Source organism: Schistocerca americana, chromosome 7, assembly GCF_021461395.2.
Source record: "Schistocerca americana isolate TAMUIC-IGC-003095 chromosome 7, iqSchAmer2.1, whole genome shotgun sequence".
In the NCBI taxonomy this organism is placed as follows: domain Eukaryota; kingdom Metazoa; phylum Arthropoda; class Insecta; order Orthoptera; family Acrididae; genus Schistocerca; species Schistocerca americana.
Genome location: NC_060125.1, coordinates 571,167,806 through 571,184,881, shown reverse-complemented (window position 1 = coordinate 571,184,881; position 17,076 = coordinate 571,167,806). Strand labels below are relative to the sequence as shown.

General features: G+C 42.6%; 1 long non-coding RNA gene across 1 annotated transcript; it reads left to right on the top strand.

Annotated features, from left to right (window-relative positions):
• The first annotated feature begins 2,487 nt into the window (after positions 1-2,487).
• Positions 2,488-10,938, top strand: LOC124622293. The gene is made up of 3 exons (XR_006980615.1): positions 2,488-2,704; positions 4,629-4,725; positions 10,154-10,938. It is a non-coding gene; the product is annotated as an uncharacterized LOC124622293 (long non-coding RNA).
• Positions 10,939-17,076: the final 6,138 nt, after the last annotated feature.

Below are 17,076 nucleotides of genomic sequence, written 5' to 3'. Positions count from 1 at the left end.
GGGGGGGGGGGTTGGATTAAAGGATATTACTATAGTAAAGGGAGACCAAGGTTTCACCACAGAAGCAGTTTCGTGTGGATTTAGGTTGCAGTAGTTATGTAGAGATGAAGAGATTTGCACGGCATAGCCTGGCGTTGAGACCTGCATTTTGTCAGTCCTCCGAGATAATAACACATATAAATTTCTTCACATATGAATCTTGTAGGTAAGAAACGTAAGCCTTTATGAACATTGTAAAAAACGGTTAGTTACTTAATAATACAATTGATAATGTAGCACAAACAGGAAGAAGGTGTAGCATCCTTCCGTCGAACAGGTCGTTAGAGATGGAGCACAAACTTGCAATAGGGAAATGACGGGGAAGGAAATCAGCCCAACCCTTTTCAGAGGAAATGACCAGTGCTTGGCTTTAGCGATTTACGGAAATCACTGTAAACGTGTATCAGGATATCACAGGGCTGCGAACCATTTTCCTTCCGAATGTGATTTTGGCTAGTTAACTATGTGGTATCTCGCCTTCAATGATCAAACTATTCTCGTTTTGTTCCATCCTCAAAAGTCTCGGAACAGCGACGTTTTTCTCGGTCGTCCTACCTTCCTACTTCCATGTCCCGGTTTGTAGTTCAGCCACGGGATCGGCATGTAGTTTCACATTTGGCATGATTCGTGGTAGGGGTAGCCGGATACCGCCCCACAACCGCTGGTCGTAACTTTTGTACCCCAAATCTGTCTTCGTCTGATGTTACCCCATGTGCAAGTGTGAGAACGTATTCCGTTTGTGAATCGTGTAGCTGAGGAGGGACGTGTATAACAGGCAAGTATTACCTAACTGGATGAGGAAAACTGCCTAAAAACCACATCCACGCTGGCTGCCACACTGTCGTCGTTGTGTTAGTCGTCGAAACTTACAGGAAGCAATATATCTAGCAAGGTGGAAATGGCTCTAAGTTCTATGGTACTTAACAGCTGAGGTCATTAGTCCCCTAGACTTAGAACTACTTAAACCTAACTAACCTAAGGACATCACACACATCCATGTCCGAGGCTGGATTCGAACCTGCGACCATAGCAGCAGCGCGGTTCCGGACTGAAGCGCCTAGAACCGCTCGGCCACAGCTGCCGGCAGCAATGTGGAGTCTGGGAATTATTTGCATTACGCTTTGCACGTCTTTCATATAACGTTTCTCACTGCACTTTTTTGATCACTCCTGTGACACTCTCTTGCTCACTTCATAAACTTGATGCAAATAGTACAGCTCTTTTTGGAAAATTTTCTCTCTCTTACGCTAACCCAACTTAGTAAAGATCCCAGATCGACCAACAGCTACACTAGGTGATCAAAAATATGTGGGAACCTGGCTGAAAATGACTTAGAAGTTCGTGGCGCCCTCCATCGGTAATGCTTCAATTTAATATGGTGTTAGCCGACCCTTAGCCTTGATGACAGGTTCCACTCTCGCATGCATACGATCAATCAGGTGCCGGATGGTTTCTTGGGGAATGGCAGCCCATTCTCCACGGAGTGTTGCACTGAGGAGAGGTGTCGATGTCGGTCGGTGAAGCCTGGCACAAAGACGGTGTTCCAAAACATCCCAAGGTGTTCTATAGGATTCAGGCAAGGACTTTGTGCAGGTCAGTCCATTACAGGGATGTTATTGTTATTGTCGTGTAATCACTCCGCCACGGGCTGTGCTTTATGAACAGGTGCTCGATCGTGTTGAAAGATGCAATCGCCATCCCCGAATTGCTCTTCAACTGTGAGAAGAAAGAAGGTGCTTAAAAATCAGTGTAGGCCTATGCTCTGATAGTGCGACGCAAAACAACAAGGGGTGCAAGCCCCCTCGATGAAAAACACAACCACACCATAACACCACCGCCTCTGGATTTTACTGTTGGCACTACACGCGCTGGCAGATAACGTTCACCGGGCATTATAATCCAACACTGCAATCCAACACTGTAATCCAAATGATGCCGGCGCGGTAGACGCGTAATTACAAATATCGGCACAAAAAAAATCACTGAATCACACTAGTAATTATACTTTTTCACTTTCCCGTATATTTCTAACACAAAGGGGTTAAACCACGGCGATGGCCACTCCCTTTGTCGGTACGGTCTTGCATTCTAGCAATCCAATTCTTGTAATCCATTTATCTTACGTCATTTGCTTAATTATCATATTTTCTCCTTTCGCCAATTAAATTCAACATCTCGTGTGTTATCCAAGGATTTCTACTAGGCTTTATGCCTTTGCTTATTCGAGCTTCTGCTGCCTTCTCTATTGCGTCTCCCAAAGCCACTCAGTCAACTCCTATTTTTTTCTTTACTACTTTTTCGTCAGTCGCCTAAATGCTCCCAACGAAACCCTCAACAACTTCTGGTTGTTCCAATTTCTCCTTGTTCGATCTCCTTAATTTCCTAGCTTTCTGCAGTTTCTTCAGTTTCAGTCGGCAGTTGATAACTAACAAATTATGGCCAGGGCGCACATATAGCCCTGGCAATATTTTGCAGTTCAAGATCTCGTTTCGAAGTTGCTGTCTTCTCAAGATATGATTTATTGTTATATAAAACCCACATCAACAAATGAACGCATCTGATGTGGAGTTATAACACCTGAATTTGCTTTAGCGTAGGCTACATGTCACAGAATTTACGAAGAAAAAGCAGGTCCGTGACCAGCAGACGAATGCCGTATTACGAGGTAAGACTTGGGTTTCATTGCGAGCAGTTGTCAACCGGAATAGGTCCAAAGGAGTCGCAAGTACAACTGCATATTAAAACACGATATCTCATAGTTTTTGTACCGATGAGAGAAAACATTGTGACAACCTGCTTAATAACTTGTTTGTCCGCATCTGGAACGAAATACGTCACTGATTCCGCGTATCAGGGATCCGACAGTTTGGTAATAAACTGGTGGAGGTATGTGGCATTAGATGACTACGCACAGGTCATGTAATTCCCGTAATTAATGGGCCGCTGATTTGCCAGGTCCAAAGGAGTCGCAAGTACAACTGCATATTAAAACACGATATCTCATAGTTTTTGTACCGATGAGAGAAAACATTGTGACAACCTGCTTAATAACTTGTTTGTCCGCATCTGGAACGAAATACGTCACTGATTCCGCGTATCAGGGATCCGACAGTTTGGTAATAAACTGGTGGAGGTATGTGGCATTAGATGACTACGCACAGGTCATGTAATTCCCGTAATTAATGGGCCGCTGATTTGCGTAGTTGGTGGTGCCGTCCACGGCGACTCAGATGTGTTCCGTAGGATTCATATCAGGCGAATTTGGTTGCCGAGGCATCAACGTGAGTTCACTACAATGCTCCTGAGATCGCTGTAGCGCGGTTTTCGCTCCGAGACAGAGACAAATATGCTGCTGAAAGGTGACATAGCCGTAGGGGACGGTGGTTCGCAGATGACAGCGAGTCTTCGATTGCTACCATAGTTCCCACGCAAGCGCAGGAGAATGTCTCCCATAACATAATACTGCTCCGAACAGCCTGCTTCCGTGACGCGTTGCTCGTTTCGAGCCGCCGTTCACCTCGATGACGAGGTTTATAGAGACGACCAGCGACCTGCGTGATTCACCCGGAGAGCCGATACATTTGCATTTATCGACGGTCGAATCCCGATGGTCCCGTGACCACTGCAATGTAATTGAGTAAACACGTGAAAACGTAGGGGTGGTCTGCTGTGGAGCTCCCTGTTCAACAATGTACGATAAACAGTGTGCTCCGAAATATTGTGCGTGCTCCAGCATTGTGCTCTTTCGGCAGAGTATAGTAATATACTTACAACTATCGCTTTAAACTTTCATATTCAGATGTTTACGTTCCAAAGACTCGTAACGGCTCATTTGAGTTGCCGATGTACTCGTAGTACAAACAATCAAAACGCAATTTCTTTTAAATAAGCACACGACAGATCATGAGTTGTTTTACTGTGCTCTGTGTTACAGACAAATTTCCAGCAGAGTGGTAATGGAATGATTTAAAACTACAACACAGTTAATGGATATATTGAAATAAATGAATCTTTCTGGACAGAGTTAAATTTTATTTTATAACCTCACTGGCTCACCTAAAAAATTATCCTCATTACAATTCAGATTAATGTACGTGTAACTAAAATCCACGTGATGATTGCAGCATGCTGCCGAAATGCTTCGCGGTGCCGAATATTAGTATAGAGTAACTGAAGCAGTAAAAATTATTTCATAAGTTTATAACACAGTCACTAACCTCAACTATCCTATCATTTTCTTCTAGGCAGCCACTGCAGCCACGATAAATTTGAAGAATGGCGTTATTCCACCAACCTGATGGAATAATGTCTTTCTTCAACCACTTTCTTAGAATATGTATAAAATTAAGGACTGATGACATTTTTAGTTGGCTTTGTTAATTGATTTTTCGGTCTGCACAAATACGCTGTACAAATTTTATAACTACTTGAGTAGGCACGAAATTTATTTCTCTTAGAATGAACGATTATCAGTCCAAGGACTTAAAAAAACTTTTTATATTTTTATCTATTTTCCTCAGGGGAAAGTAATTTTAACTGTGTTAAATATAGCAGTCATGTCTATAGTTTTTACTTGTTTGTTGTTACAGGCACATTTATGCTGAGAGGTGCTTACAGCCTGGAGTATTAACCTGGAGTATTCACCCGTCATTTTCATCATGTAGCAGTACTGACTTCAAGGAATTGGTGACTTTCTACCAGATCCTTTCTACAAAAGTCACGAGTGAGTTGATCCTCAGTGACTTAGCATGGTCATGATGAGATCCTGATATTTAGGAAATGAGCCTTCAGCTCAAAGGACGGTTTAAACGCTATGTGTACACGAGTGAGAGGTACTTTCTCCATCTTCTCGTACTACGTGGAAGATGAACACCCCTGCCTTCCTTCGAACTGATAACGACATCACTGAACCAGTAGTGCCGAGTTCCTTCCATTTAAAGCGACCTCCTAGTATTTCTCTCAAAAAGGATGTGTTTCCGTAGGTTAAAGACACAGTTTCAAAGAAATGCTAGGACTGAGAGAAGAAAAATAGGAAAAGGACTTTAAATAATCTAATCTCCAAACAAATGCTTTGAACTTTATTGTAGTTGGAAATAAATTTCAATATTTTCGGATATGGTGCTTTTATACCCCAGAGTACATTGTTTCAGGATACTATATTAATCATTATATACTATTCACTCATTCTGGACTTGATAGGCGGCGTTAGCATTCTCTTAATCACATTTGTTTACTGACTAAGAATGAGCGACTTGCTGTGGGAAGGTATATAAACGTGTCTCCAATATTTTAATAGTTTATTTTTTATGTTTATTGAATCATAATCTATACGCATGACATTGTCAATTGGAAAACTAAATTCATTATTCGCCTTAATGCAGTGTCTGTTTTAACTTTATGAAACAGAGGCATTTGTCACTTGATAGCAGTAAATTTACAGTCGCAGTGAGGGCATTATTTTTAACTATAGAGCAATACATCCTACAGTTATTTCGTATTACGCTGATATGATGATCGAGCGTTTGGTGTTTCGAAAGTTTTTGATCTGTGCATATTTGTCTGTTTTTATTTTCTGGAGTGTAGTCTTCCATAGAGGTCGAACAGGGACGATGCATGCTACAGACAGGAAGAGAACAGCAACTTTTTAACACTGGAGCTAGAAAATAATGACGAAGTGTAGGAACATAAAGTGAGTAACTGATAACGAAGTACCGAATTTAATAGGGGAGAAAAGAGCTGTATGGCAGAAGTTGGTTTATAGTTGGAAAAGATTCATAGTCTATATCCTAAGGCAATATGGAATAATTTTGGTAATGGAGGGAAGGATGTGTGTGCGTGTGTGTGTGTGTGTGTCTTAGGGGTGACATGGGGGGGGGGGGTTGGATTAAAGGATATTACTATAGTAAAGGGAGACCAAGGTTTCACCACAGAAGCAGTTTCGTGTGGATTTAGGTTGCAGTAGTTATGTAGAGATGAAGAGATTTGCACGGCATAGCCTGGCGTTGAGACCTGCATTTTGTCAGTCCTCCGAGATAATAACACATATAAATTTCTTCACATATGAATCTTGTAGGTAAGAAACGTAAGCCTTTATGAACATTGTAAAAAACGGTTAGTTACTTAATAATACAATTGATAATGTAGCACAAACAGGAAGAAGGTGTAGCATCCTTCCGTCGAACAGGTCGTTAGAGATGGAGCACAAACTTGCAATAGGGAAATGACGGGGAAGGAAATCAGCCCAACCCTTTTCAGAGGAAATGACCAGTGCTTGGCTTTAGCGATTTACGGAAATCACTGTAAACGTGTATCAGGATATCACAGGGCTGCGAACCATTTTCCTTCCGAATGTGATTTTGGCTAGTTAACTATGTGGTATCTCGCCTTCAATGATCAAACTATTCTCGTTTTGTTCCATCCTCAAAAGTCTCGGAACAGCGACGTTTTTCTCGGTCGTCCTACCTTCCTACTTCCATGTCCCGGTTTGTAGTTCAGCCACGGGATCGGCATGTAGTTTCACATTTGGCATGATTCGTGGTAGGGGTAGCCGGATACCGCCCCACAACCGCTGGTCGTAACTTTTGTACCCCAAATCTGTCTTCGTCTGATGTTACCCCATGTGCAAGTGTGAGAACGTATTCCGTTTGTGAATCGTGTAGCTGAGGAGGGACGTGTATAACAGGCAAGTATTACCTAACTGGATGAGGAAAACTGCCTAAAAACCACATCCACGCTGGCTGCCACACTGTCGTCGTTGTGTTAGTCGTCGAAACTTACAGGAAGCAATATATCTAGCAAGGTGGAAATGGCTCTAAGTTCTATGGTACTTAACAGCTGAGGTCATTAGTCCCCTAGACTTAGAACTACTTAAACCTAACTAACCTAAGGACATCACACACATCCATGTCCGAGGCTGGATTCGAACCTGCGACCATAGCAGCAGCGCGGTTCCGGACTGAAGCGCCTAGAACCGCTCGGCCACAGCTGCCGGCAGCAATGTGGAGTCTGGGAATTATTTGCATTACGCTTTGCACGTCTTTCATATAACGTTTCTCACTGCACTTTTTTGATCACTCCTGTGACACTCTCTTGCTCACTTCATAAACTTGATGCAAATAGTACAGCTCTTTTTGGAAAATTTTCTCTCTCTTACGCTAACCCAACTTAGTAAAGATCCCAGATCGACCAACAGCTACACTAGGTGATCAAAAATATGTGGGAACCTGGCTGAAAATGACTTAGAAGTTCGTGGCGCCCTCCATCGGTAATGCTTCAATTTAATATGGTGTTAGCCGACCCTTAGCCTTGATGACAGGTTCCACTCTCGCATGCATACGATCAATCAGGTGCCGGATGGTTTCTTGGGGAATGGCAGCCCATTCTCCACGGAGTGTTGCACTGAGGAGAGGTGTCGATGTCGGTCGGTGAAGCCTGGCACAAAGACGGTGTTCCAAAACATCCCAAGGTGTTCTATAGGATTCAGGCAAGGACTTTGTGCAGGTCAGTCCATTACAGGGATGTTATTGTTATTGTCGTGTAATCACTCCGCCACGGGCTGTGCTTTATGAACAGGTGCTCGATCGTGTTGAAAGATGCAATCGCCATCCCCGAATTGCTCTTCAACTGTGAGAAGAAAGAAGGTGCTTAAAAATCAGTGTAGGCCTATGCTCTGATAGTGCGACGCAAAACAACAAGGGGTGCAAGCCCCCTCGATGAAAAACACAACCACACCATAACACCACCGCCTCTGGATTTTACTGTTGGCACTACACGCGCTGGCAGATAACGTTCACCGGGCATTGGCCATACCCACACCCTGCCATCGGGTCGCCACATTGTGTACCGTGATTCGTCACTCCACACAACGTTTTTCCACTGTTCAATCGTCCAATGTTTATGGTTGTTACACCAAGCGAGGCGTCATTTGGCATTTACCGGCGTGATGTGTGGCTTATGAGCAGCCGCTCGACCATGAAATCCAAGTTTTCTCACCTCCCGCCAAATTGTCGTAGTACTTGCAGTTTGGAACTCCTGTGTGACAGTCTGGATAGATGTCTGCCTATTACACTTTACGACACTCTTCAACTATCGGCGGTCTCTGTCAGTCAGAAGACGAGGTCGGCCTGTACGCTTTTGTGTTGTACGTGTCCCCTCAGGTCTCCGTTTAACTGTCACAATGGAAACAGTGGACCTAGGGATGTTTAGGAGCGTGCAAATCTAGCGTACGAACTTATGACACAAGTGACTCCGAATCACCTGACCACGTTCGATGTCCGTGAGCTCCGCAGAGCTCCCTATTCTACTCTCTCACGATGTCTGAGGTCGCTGATATGGAGAACCTGGCAGTAGGTGGTAGCACAATGCACGTAATATGAAAAAAGTATGTTTTTTGGGGTGTACGGACACTTTTGATCCCACAGTATATCAAGAATTGATGGAACGAGAGTGTGTTAATCATACTTTCTTCAGATTCTTCTAGTAAGTCTGAGTCTGGCATCTACATGCAGACAACACTTCCGGATATAAGCATAAAGAGGACGTTAGTGCCGTAAGTCCATGAAACATAACTGAATAGCTTATTAAACGAACTGTTTTTAGGTCAACATCCCAATCAAAATTGCAAATAAACTTTCTTACAGACTGCTGAAAATATTTTAACCCAATATAACGAAACGCATATGGTGAAATAAATACGTATTTACGGTAGTAAGATTGGCGGATCCGAAATATTATCGCAGATATCGACTCTATTTGTCTCTCTGCTTGCTTCACCTTACATTTGCTCATGTTTAGAGTCAGTTACCAATCTTTGCGCCTGGCACCGATTGCCTAGAAGCCTCTCTGCATTTCGTTAAAAGTTTCTAACGACGTCGCCTCCCTGTACACACTTGCCTCAACAGCGGAGAGCTTGGTACGGCTGCACGCGTTATATGCTAAGTTATTTCTATATAGTATGTCGTGAACAGCAATAGCCTATTACCCTACACTAAGGTGCGTCGGACTGTAACTTTACCTCTGACGACGACAAGTACTTAAGAACACTGTACTATGCTCTGTTTGCTAGGAAATCATTACTTGAGTCGTATATCTGCCCGGATATTCCGTGTTATTCAGTCTCACTGTTGCGTAAGAAGTAAGAAAGCAAAGAAGAAATGTGGAAAGAGAATTGAAGTTTACGTAGAGGAAACAAAAACTTTACTGTTTGCCGAGGACATCGTAATTTTGTCAGAAACCTTTAAGGATTTGGATGATCAGTTGAAGAGAGTATCAGGTGAACAGTAAAAATTAAACTATGTGAATTTGGAGAAATTATAATAAGAAATATGACGTTGAAACTAGTTGATGAATTTTGTTATTTGGGCAGCAAAGTAATAGGCGGTGCAGAAGGAAAGGGGATATAAAGAATAGACTGGCACTACCAAAAAAATTTTAAAAAAAACTCTTCGCAAAAAAAGATGTATTAGATATTTAAGTTTCAGCAGACATTTTCTAAAATTTGTTTGGAAAGCAGCAAATGTGTTAGTGAAAAGTGCACGAAAAACAAATCGGACAGACGAAAATAGAAGCATTAGAAATATGATGCTCCAGAAAAATGTTGAATTCTACGTTTCAGTACTTATGCAGCGATCAAGACACCGCACAGGGTGTGCTAGTGTGAGAAGAAAAATCAAATCAGGCTTCAAACAGCAGATCATTACAATAGAACAATGAACGTAGTGCCAGTACTTTGTAAAATTTTAGTTATTCTGTCTTCTTTTCTAAAAATTTCCATCACTATGTCACACGGAACTGACGTTTATGCAATTGTCTACCGATATTGCGATATAATGTATAGTGAAGTCGAAACTTTGACATAAAAACTATTGTTTAATTATCAGGCATCTTGGCCCCGATTCGATAATGTCGAGAGTAAAATTATTGGCAATCAGTTACTGTCACATCAGATATGCGAGCTGTTGGTACTATTCTCTACGAAATGGAGTACCAACACAAGTTGACTTCTTCTGTCAGTTCGAATGTCGTGACGGGTATTTTATTCTTAGCAAAAATAGTATTATTTCTTGTTGTCACTACACTTCGCTGAACTGATGTGTAATGTTGAAATTTTTTGCAGAAGTGGATCAGATCTTCGCAGCTTTCAAGGAACCCAACAACGAGCCAACGGAGCGACCTGAAGAAGTTGCCGACGGTCACCCAGAGGTGGAGAAGTCTACAGAGATTGGACAGAATAATGCGAACACCCGTCTAACATGTAGAGGACTATGTTTTGCATCCAAACCAGCTTGAGCGTTCCTGGAGATCTCTCCTACAAATACTGTGTGCCAGTTAGCAGAATTACATTCCATTATTCACAAATACACTGTTTCAGGAGAGATGCATGAGGAGCATAAGGAATCCTCATAGTTTTTATCACTGATCAGAATTACTAGATAAGATACAAATTAGATATTTGTGGAAAGTCTGAAGAACGTTATTTCACTCTAATAACCTTCAAAGCAGTCTTGTAAATTTCCAGTGTGTGACCAGGAGAATTATCATATTGGAAGATTCATATGTTGCAGTGTACCATTTAATCAGCACTTCGAAACAAAATTGTTGGTTACCTTTCCAGTTACGATTCATTTCAAGCTGACCATCAGACCCGGCGTAAACCAGTAAAACTGCTACACAGCATTTACGATGCTACAGTGCTGAAATGATACTGTATGGGCAACATGCTTTCTCTGTGTTCTCCATAGCAAGGACATCTGCGACTGGGGCAGTATACAGGAAAACACACCGCAGTATATCTCCTGTACTATTACTCAAAGTGACCGAGGGTGGACCACATGACTCCGGCCTGGTGGTCCCGGGTTCAACCCCGGGTAGGAGCGGGGTTCATCCTCGTTCCAGGACTGTCCACGCTATCAGGCAGCAGATCCCAGGGGTAAAAGGGGGCTGAGGCGGTGGCCGCACCACCCTCCCACCCTCTCCCTCCTCACCAAGTGTCGCGGCGTTTGAAGGACTATGCTCTACCCGCAATGAGGCCAAAAGATCATTCACGAGCTGAGAGCCACAGCCTTTATCACTCAGACGTCCAGCTTTGTCAATGTCTTGTTTGCGTAATACTGCATTCGCTAGACTGTAGACACATATTTAAGTTCAGACGTCACTTTCTTGCGGTATTAGAGGTAATAGCACTTTAGCAGTTTGTTATACATGACAGAGCACAGCAGATGCAATGTGCCACAAAATTATCATACTATCACGACGCTGGACACAGTAGCTCTGGATATTCCCAGTTCTCAGACATACCAATGTCTCGGGACACACTGATGAGTGTTACATAGTACGTAAGGAAAATAAACCGTCAGGTTATAATTTGTGATTCTTATTGTTTACACAAGAGTATAGATGGAAAATAAGACAATGTAAGATTATAAGTTGCAGATATTGTTTATACATGGATGTTCATATTATTCTGTCCAATCCCTGTAGATTTTAGCAAGCTGTCTATTAATGGTTTATCAATCAAAAATAAACACACAAAACTCCTAATCTGACTTTTTATCTACCTTTTTCAACACTATGTTATTTCTACGAAACAGCAGAGATCGAGACTTTCAAATGACAAAAGGATTTCTCTGCTGTTAAAATGTATTTCAGCAAAGAGTGAAGAACAAACGTTTTTGCTTCCGTTACGTCGTAAAGAAACTGATTCCTGACGGAAGTCTCACAGGCAATGTATTTCTGCTATGTAACTAATTGTGTGCAGCGCCTGATGGCAGACGATCACCGCCGCACAGTGAAACACATCCGGCATTGAAAGATGTGGCTAGCGATGGCCTTTGATTAGCAAGGATCACAACTTACTAGTAGCTTTCACTCGTCTTTTAAAACACAAAAAAGAATATATGTGTCAATATTATCCAATTTAGAAATGGGTCTTGTAATGTGACAACGTGCCGTCTAGTGAATACCAGGCATAGACCAGGCGCAACGGTAGAGAAAGTGGACGCTTATGCCATCTGTGTGCCAGAATCGAAGGCAAAGCGGAAGTGCTTTCGCCTGGTGTCAGCTAAATTAAAGAACGCTATGTGGGAGGCAGTGTCTGGCTTGTGCTGCACTCTGCCAGCGAAAAACAAAAGAATTAAACTAAATAATATTGTTATGTGTAGTAAAAATACAAATGTAATATTACTCTAATATATGAAAATGATTCTAACTGAATATTGTAATACTATGGTATGTTTAATTCCAAATAGAGAGCTTGGCGTAATGTAAAATAATGTTTAGGTGTGGGGGGGGGGGGGGGGGAATCCCCGAGAATGAGAACAGCGTACAGATTGGCGCATAATATTGGCGGTAGAAGCAAGTTGGCGTAGCTGTGAGGCAGAACAAGTGTTAAGTGGCGTAAAAGTGACTGCCTGTGTGTGCTACGGTAATGTTGCTAACAGACCATTTAGAAGTGAGCTGAAAACAGATATGGATTTCGTTTATCATACGGCTACAAGCTAAATGGACACTAAGGCTTGTAAGACGCGGTATTTCGATGGAGATGGGCTGTGAGCGGCAAAATAGTAGTTTCCCGCTCTGAGCTACATGGTACTCCATGGTGCATTGTTGTGTTAATTGCGACGAGTTGCGTGTGCCAACGGCGAGGTGTGAAGGGACCAGTAGCTCATCCAGCAGCGTATTGTGATCTCAATAACTTATGAGGGCCATTGGTGAGCTCACTTCGGTAGCAACGAACTAGAAGTTATCTTACAAGAGAATCATTATGAACAGTGGTTGTTAAACTGACGCCATTACCAGTACATTTATATTTTGTGAATCAGTTTGTGTAATAGTCAAACTAAGTTCTGTACAGTGTGTAAAGTTTGGAGGCAATAATAATTTTGTGGTTTAAATTGCATTCCCCGAGTGTAGTCAATTATTTAAAGGAAATAGTTCATTATTTCCCCATATCCAATGATTTCTATGTGCTGCAACATCAGTCAAAAGTTATGGTGCATGAGTATCGGCGTAGCTATATTACAAGAGAAAATAGTCGGAATTAACGCCGAAACTGCCAGCAGACGCCGCTTCATGCAAAGGATGGAAGATGCCAGGTACTGTGCCACCTTAATTACTATCCAGCTCAATATGGTGGCTTTTCAGCACCTTGCCATAGTCAAAAATTACTCGGTTCCGTCCGAGCAACGTGATTCTCAATTAGTGTTTTCAGTAACTATATTGACAAGCAGATCTATATTGTTCCTTAATTGAGTGTTCAAGGAAATTTCTGCCTCCACATTAGACATTGTGCCTTCAGCACAATGCAAGCTCAATAACATTAAATTCAGTTCAAAAATGGTCCTGAGCACTATGGGACTTAACATCTGTGGTCATCAGCCCAGTAGAACTTAGAACTACTTAAACCTAACTAACCTAAGGACATCACACACATCCATGCCCGAGGGAGGATTCGTACCTGCGACCATAGCGGTCACGCGGTTCCAGACTGAAGCGCCTACAACCGCACGGCCACACCGGACGGCCATTACAATTTGTGTAGTTTACATTAACCTAAAACAAGTTCAAGTGTTTATCATGTGTGTTCATGTATTGTGAAACGATTTGAGGCTGTGGTATTGTTTAAAATGAATAATGTCCTCCTGCTAAGCAATATCAAATATACAGAATTAATTGCTCCCTGTTCAGTCACTTCAAAGAGATTATCAGTGCTACTATTAATCAAATGTAGACGTAAAAATAAGTTTGTTATGCGCCATTATCATTATTTATTCCAAAAATTCCGTGTAGTAGCTGGATCACCATAGGGTGTCTATTCAAACCTATTATACGCGAGAGCCGCTTTCCGGACGTCTGATGCCGAATGGTCTACTAATAATACAGTAAATTCGGGTAGTGGCATCGCAGTCTCCACAATTTAAGAGGGGACGCTCACCTGTGGTATCGATAGCACTCAAGTACAAAATCAGGCAACACAGTAGCAAAAACGTAGATTTATGTGAAGTTGGATTTGTGAAAAACCCTATTCCAGCGTTCGCCTGAAGACATCTGGGCCATCACGGGGAATCTAAAGTAGGGTGGCTGGATATCGATCTGAACACGACTTCTGAATACCATTGCTTTCGGACGTGAGTCCTGAGTCGACAGTCAGAGTTTATTGTCCTTCTCGGCTTCGCAGGAGGTGAACTCGCATGGTTCCCTGACGCACCATTCGGTAATGCGAGGTGTACGAGTACATGTGTTCAACATCAGCTTATTATATCATATACTCCACCTTGCAGTGTTGAACTTAATTCCGAAGCAACGCGCTATACGGCAATGCTGCGACCTGTCCTGTATCAGATCTGGTTCTTACCGATTATATTAAATAAATTTTTTCATGTACTCATTATTTGGTCCCTAAGCGTGGAAACGTCATTTTTTTCGCTGTTCTCAAAGAGCGAAAGTTCATCAATTAGTGTGACCGAAAAACTTGATATTGCTTGCATTTTATACAATATAGTAACAATATTAAGAAATTACATCGCTTCGTGGACGTAGGTGATTTCATTATCGTTTCTGAAAACATACAGGTCCTGTCGAAAACTGCTATCAGTATTTAGGGGTCACATCAATAAAGCAAAAATGAAATGAAAAATTCATATGGATAAGTGGGTGGAAATCTTACTTTACTAATTATGAGCCAGTGTCTGCTGGGAAGTCATTTAACGAGAAGCCGGCTTTCATGGACAAACATTTCTTGAACAATTCACTGCTCTGTTGTTTATGGTCTATCCGTGCGTCGAAGGGTGTACTTCACACTGATTGTGCCACTACGCTACTACTGTCTGTGTCCAAATGCATGTTATCGAGGCCAGTGCACAGGTAGAAGCGAACACGCGCTTTGGTCAACTTTTTTTAAAGCCCTGAAGGCGCCTTCATGTCACTGGTGAAGTCACAGAAGATGAACAGACTTGCATCTCCTCAGTCGTTCCACTTTCTGTTGCCTTTTTCCGGTGTGGTCACTTAATCTACTGGTGTTAGACCTCAACCATCTGTACGGGAACTCGAACTGAACCGACCAGAATACGGAGATGGATTAGGGATATTGATAGGGTGAGTCTTGGTTCAAGCTGTTTACAACTTCTGGTCAAATTTACGTCCCAAGAGTGAAACACAGCGGGGCTTTGGTGATGATTTGGGCAGCCATATCGTAATATTTCATGCTCCCCATGGCAGTTCTGCAATGTTGTATTACTGCCAAGGATAATGCGGCAATTGTGACTGATCAGATCGATCCCATGGTATAATGTTTGTTCCCCAATGCAGATTCCATGTCCTAAGTCTACAGGGACGCTGCTCACACAGCTCGCATCGCCCGGGCCTGCGTTTGTGAGCATGAGGATGGCCGCCACAGTCACCGGATCTCATTGTCACTGAAACACTGTAGTCTACTTTGGAGAGATACATATGTGATAGTTATCCACCTGGTTACCTCAGGCTCGTCTGGTAGCTGCGCGGTCTGAGACACAGTGTCACAGTTCGCGCGACTCCCCACATCAAAAGTCCGAGTCCTCCTTCGGGGATGGGTGTGTGTGTTGTCCTTATCATAAGTTAGTTTAAGTTAGTCACTGTAGGAGGATACAAGATGACTTGGACAGGATTTGTGATTGGTGTAAAGAATGGTAGCTAACTCTAAATATAGATAAATGTAAATTAATGCAGATTAATAGGAAAAAGAATCCCGTAATGTCTGAATACTCCATAGTAGTGTAGCGCTTGACACAGTCACGTCGATTAAATATTTGGGCGTAACATTGCAGAGCGATATGAAGTGGGACAAGCATGTAATGGCAGTTGTGGGGAAGGTGGATGGTCGTTTTCGGTTCATTGGTAAAATTTTGGGAAGATGTGGTTCATCTGTAAAGGAGACCGTTTATAAAACACTAATACGACCTATTCTTGAGTACTGCTCGAGCTGGAATCCCTATCAGGTCGGACTGAGGGAGGACATAGAAGCAATTCAGAGGCGGGCTGCTAGATTTGTTACTGGTAGGTTTGATCATCATGTGAGTGTTATGGAAATGCTTCAGGAACTCGCGTGGGAGTCTCTAGAGGAAAGGAGGCGTTCTTTTCGTGAATCGCTACTGAGGAAATTTAGAGAACCAGAATTTTGAGGCTGACTGCAGTACAAATTTACTGCCGCCAACTTACATTTCGCGGAAAGACCACAAAGATAAGAGAGATTAGGGCTTGTACAGAGGCATATAGGCAGTCATTTTTCCCTCGTTCTGTTTGGGATTGGAACAGGGAGAGAAGATGCTATTTGTGGTACGAGGTACCCTCCGCCACGCACCGTATGGTGGACTGCGGAGTATGTATGTAGATGTAGATGTAGGTTAGGTAGTGTGTAAGCCTAGGCAGCGATGATCTCAGCAGCTTGGTCCCACTGGAACTTACCACAAATCTCCAAATTTTCGTACCCTCAACTTGCCACTATTTTGGAGGGAGTGTAAGATTCCCTTCAAAACCTTACAGGACCTGTCTGTATTCATCCATTCCGACATAAGTGGACTCTGCTTTGAATGTCAATGCTTTTCCTACACTGCATTAGGCGTAGTAATGCGTTACTCTTGTAGCGTTTACAGATTTTTGTCAACCACTTTATCTGCAACAAACTAATAATACAATAGAGAATTTAAAAATATTCTTTGGTATTCTTTTCTACACAGAGAATTATTGAAAGCTTCTCATGTAAAATGTTTTTAAGTGACTAATACTCTCTTCCCTACAAGTCTATAAAGCATACATAAATGCTGAATTCAACGAATCATCCACAGTCCCGGGGTTAGAGAGAGGAAATGTTTTTATCCTTGGCAGATGGCATTAATGTCAGCAAGGCAAGAGATACTTTCAGGATGAAGCAGGCTATGGCTGATCAAGACGATGGGGGGAGGGGGGGGGGGGGTTCGGCGATACGTCTTAGTCAGTGTGTTGTGTGTTGGCCGGACTGTCCCCTGGGGCAGTCGAATACTCCCGCCTTGTACACTGTTATGCGCCTCC